This window comes from Eschrichtius robustus, chromosome 2, assembly GCF_028021215.1.
Source record: "Eschrichtius robustus isolate mEscRob2 chromosome 2, mEscRob2.pri, whole genome shotgun sequence".
Classification (NCBI taxonomy): Eukaryota; Metazoa; Chordata; class Mammalia; order Artiodactyla; family Eschrichtiidae; genus Eschrichtius; species Eschrichtius robustus.
In genome coordinates this window covers 144,037,662-144,042,787 of record NC_090825.1, presented here as the reverse complement: position 1 = coordinate 144,042,787, position 5,126 = coordinate 144,037,662, and positions in this window count along the sequence as shown.

The following is a 5,126-nucleotide window of genomic DNA, read 5'->3' as shown; positions in this document are numbered from 1 at the left end:
TGTAGGTTCTTGTTGGTTATCTATTTTATATATAGTGTGTATATTTTAATCCCAAACTCCTAATTTATCCTTCCCCCCTCCTTCCCTTTGGTAACCATAAGTTTGTTTTCTGTACGTGTGAGTCTATTTCTGTTTTGTAAATAAGCTCATTTGTATCCTTTTTTTAGATTCCACATATAAGCAATATCATATATTTGTCTTTCTCTGTCTGGCTTACTTCACTTAGTATGATAATCTCTAGGTCCATTCATGTTTCTCCAAATGGCATTATTTCATTCTTTTTTTATGGCTGAGTAATATTCCATTGTATATATATTTGCCATATCTTCTTTATCCATTCATCTGTTGATGGACACTTAGGTTGTTTCCATGTCTTGACTCTTGTAAATAGTGCTGCTATTTAATTAATTAATATGATGTATTACTTGGATTTATTTTCAAATGTTGAACCATCCTTACATTCCTGGGTAAGTCTCATTTGCTCATGATGAATTTTCTATTTTTTCTTGGTTCCTCCTTATAGTTTCTAGTTCCTTTTTACAGTAATCTGCATTTCTGCCAATAGCCTTTCTTAATTCCTTCAGTATTTTCATTATCTCCTTTTTGTCTATTAGACTGAAGAGGTCTGTTTCACTGTTGGTTGTTTCAGGGGAATTCTCTTGGACCTTTTTATTGGCAATGGTTCCTCTGCTTCTTCATTTTACTTATATTTCTCTTGCTCTATGAGTTTAGGAAAAACAGTTATCTACTCTGGTCCTGGAGGGCTATACTAATGTGGGAGCGTCCCTTTGTAGCCTACATGGGTTTAACATTTTTGGCACAAGGGCTCTTTTTAGTATGCATGGCTGCCACCTCTTTCCTCAGTGTATGCTGGCCATTATCCCCTTGATAGGAGGTGTGACTGGTGGTGTGGTGGCCAGAGCCTGCACTGGATGTTGAGTGGGGCCTCCTCTTTGCTCTGTGGTTGTCACTGCCCTGTCAGGGGCAGGGTCTGCTACCTAGATGTTGGAGTAGACGTCCCCAGATCTGCTTCTGAGCTGCGTTACTGAGCTGTGGTGTGAGGTAGATGGGACTGGAGCACTCCCACTGGGAGGGGAGCCACTGAGTATTCCTCTGCTGGAGCTGTTCACCGGTGAGTGTGCTCTGATGTGTCACCTTTCACCCATTGTCTGGGCTCACAAAGTACACTGTTGTTGGCACTGCCCTTGGCCCTGCCTCAACCGTGGGTATGTCGGCCACCCACCCAGGTGTCTCGAGGACACCAGTACAGAGCCACTGAAGTCAGGTCCCAGGACAGCAGAAGTCCCACATCTGGACCTGCTGTGGGAGCTATAGAGGTAGCTTAGACCCTGGCACGGCCCAGACCCTGCGTGCATGCACCCGCAAAACCCACAGCTATTAAGGCCAGACCCGTCCCAGCCGCGGGAGCACCCGCTGTCTGTTCGGATGTCCCACAGGCACTGAATTTTCAGCCCTGCTTCCTAAGTTGTGTGGCCCCTGGGGCTCAGCTGTGCTTTTGGCCCTACCTCTGAATGTGGGCAAACTGCTGGTGTCTGCTCCTGAGGCTGTGGTTGGCCTCAGAGCCTGCCTAGGTGGCATCTGGGGCCTGCAAGACTGCCCAGGTGGGACCTGGCCGAGGCAGGGCAGCTGGGGCGTGCTCTCCCGGAGCCTGAGTGGGCAGGGGCTAGCACGTGGAGAAAGAGGCTGTAACGGCGGCTCCCCCTCCCCGCTTCGTGCACCACTTAACAACGGTGCTTCGTTTCTATGGTGGGCCTGGCTTCTAGCCCTGGTTGTGGCCGTACCACACTCCAGCTCCTTCAGTCTGTCTCCGAGCAGCCAACACCAGTCCTCTCCCCAGGTTTGTCCTCTAAACCCCGTGTTTCAGCACCCAGCCCCCACCTGTACCAGTGGATGTGCGTTAGGCTGGGGGTACAGGGTGGTGGCTCGGACCATCTGTGTAGGTCTCTCTGTTCTGCCTGCCACAAACTGGTTGTCGTGCCCTCCTCTGAGGCTCTGAAGCTCCTTTTCTGTCCCAGCTGATCTCCCCGCAGGTGAGGGGGGCTTCCCAGGGTGTGGGAATCTTTCCTTTCTTCAGCTCCCTCCCAGTGGTGCAGGTCCTGTCCCTTTTTTTTTTTCCCCTCCCTTTCTTCCTACCCAGTTATGTGGAGATATTTCTCATCCTTTCAGGTTTTAGGACTTCTGCTGGTGTTCAGTAGGTGTTCTATAAGAATTGTTCCATTTGTAGATGTATTTTTGGGAGGAGGGGAGTTCCACATCCTACTGCTCCGCCATCTTGATTTGAGCCCCTCATTTGCTCATGATGTATTAATTCTTTTAATATTGTTAAATTTGATTTGCTAGTACTTTTGAGGTTTTCACCTATATTCATATGGGATATTGATCTGTGCTTTTCTTATCTTGTGATGTCTTTGGTTTTGGTATCAGGGTAATAATGGCCTCATAGAATGAGTTAGGCAGTGATTCCTTTCTTCTATTTTTTGGAAGACTTTGAGAAGAATTGATATTAATTCTCCTTTAAAGGTTTGGTAGAATTCACCAGAGAAGCCATATGATCCTGGAATTTTCCTTATTGGAATTTTTTTGGTATAACTGATTCAATCTCTTTACTTGTTTTAGGCCTATTCAGATTTTCTATTCCTTCTTCAATCAGCTTTGGTAGCTTGTGTGTTTCTAGGAATTTTTAAAATTTCATCTAAGTTGTCCAATTTTTTTGGCATGCAACCGTACATAGTCTTCTCTTACATTTTATTCTGTAAGGTTAGTAGTAATATCCCCACTTTCATTCCTGATTTTAGTAATTTGAGCTCTCATCAGTCTAGCTATAAATGTTTCGTTTGTCGATTTTATTGATCTTTTCAAAGAACCAAATTTTGGTTTGATTTTCTCCATTGTTTTCCTATTCTCTATTTCATTCATCTCCACTCTAGTCTTTATTATTTTCTTCCTTCTGCCTTCAAAATGTTAACTAATTAGGGAAATGCAAAGCACAACTGAGATACCACCTCACACCCAACAGGATGGCTACTATCAAAAAGTGTTGACAAGGATGGAGAAATTGGAACCCTTGTGCACTGCTGCTGGGAATGTAAAATGGTACAGCTTCTGTGGGAAACGCGGCAGTTCCTTGAAAAATTAAAAATAATTACCATTTGATCCAGCTATTCTGCCTCTGAGCATATACGCAAAAGAACTGAAAGCAGGGTCCTGAAGAAAACTTGAACACTCATGATCATTAGCAGCATTATTCATAATAGCTAAAACATGGAAGCAACCCAAGTGCCCATCAACAGATAAATGGACCAGCAAAATATGGTATATACATACCATAGATATTATTCAACTTAAAAAGGAATAGGTATTTCTAAACATTTCCCTTGTAATTTCTTTTACTTTATATTTTTGAGTTATTTTCTTAGTGATTGCCCTGGGGATAATAAGTAACATCTAAACTTAGTTTATAACAACCAAGATTAGACAACTTTAGTTTATAACAACTTCACATCAACAGTGTACAAAATGTTCGTTCCTATATAGCTCCATCCCCCACTTCCTGTGTTTTCTGTAGTTGTCAATCCTACCAAGAGGCGTCCCCAACCCCTGCGCTGTGGACCGAGAAGACTGGCACTTAATTATTGCATTTTCTTTTGCTTTTTATTTGATTGTGTGTGTTTGTGTGTGCATGGGTTTACATCACTCAGTGACTTCTGCTCCCTAACTTTTCTCAGAGATACCTTTAAAGTGCTTCTTTGGGGGAATTTTCTCATTTATAGGAAGTTTTAGTCCTAGTTTCTGATCGCTTCAGTTGAAACTGTCTACAAACACAATGGGAAATTGGGGCTTCATACCATCCAGCTCTACCCCAAATGTTGAGAATTAAAAAGAACAAACCTGGTAAAATCCTGGTGACCAAAAGTGTGCTAGACAGGGTGGGTGTCGGTGGTGAGCAGCAGCCCCGGGACGCCTCCCTCCTCCCTTCGTGGTTCAATCAGAGGGATGCAGACAGGCTGAGTGTGGTCCGAAGTAAAGGGTTTAAACTCTTTCATTCCTTAGCAGTTCTCATTCAGTGACACAGACAACTGATGAAGGCGAAATAACTGAACGTTAGGAACCGGGCCACACGGCAGGAGGTGAGCAGCTGGCAAGCGAGCAAAGCTTCACCTACTGCTCCCCATCACTCACATTACCGCCTGAACCATTACCCTCCACCCCGTCTGTGGAAAAATTGTTGCTGAAATTGGGGACCGCTGCTATTGAGGATCCCTTGCATGTGATTTGAGTAGCTTCTCTCTTGTTGCTTTCAAGATTTCCAATTTGTCTGTCTTTCAACAGTTTGATTACGTATTTCAAAAAGGATCTCTTTTGAGTTTATCCCATTTGGAGTTCATTAAGCTTCTTCTATATGTAGATTAACGTTTTTCATCAAATCTGAGAAATTTTTAGCCATTATTTCTTCAAATATTTTATGCTTTTCTCTCCTCTCATCTGGGACTCCCATTATACATATGTTGGTACTTTTGATGGTGTCCTATAGGTCATCTCTTAGGCTCTGTTCATTTTTTAAAAATTTCATTCTAGGCATTAATATAATTCTTTCTCAGACTGTATAATTTCAATTTGGCCTATCTTTAAGTTCCTCCATCTATCATCTATCTATCTGCTCAAATCTGCTGTTGGGCCCCTCTAGCAAATCTTTCATTTCAGTTATACTTTTCAACTCCAGAACTTCTACTTGGCTTCTTTTTAATAATTTGTCTTCTCATTGCTATTCTTCTCTCTTTGGTTAGATATTTATTCTCAATTTATCCTTTATTCTGTGGACATGGGCTCTGTGCATACCGGTCATAAATGGTAGCTATTGTCATTAACTCATTAAGAGCATATCAAAGGCTCCTTTGAGCTTGGAGACCCTTGGAAACAGCATGGTGCAATACCATTCATGTTTATTAAGCATTTGTTTTTCTAGAATAAATGGTAATGAAGGTTGTGTTCTTGGGGACTATAGTAGGGCTCAATAAATGGGATTCCTTATTTAATTAAAATTAGTGACAGTATTTTTCTTTTCAGAAGCCTAGTCGTGAGAGATAAAGAACCACATGTTCTGTAGA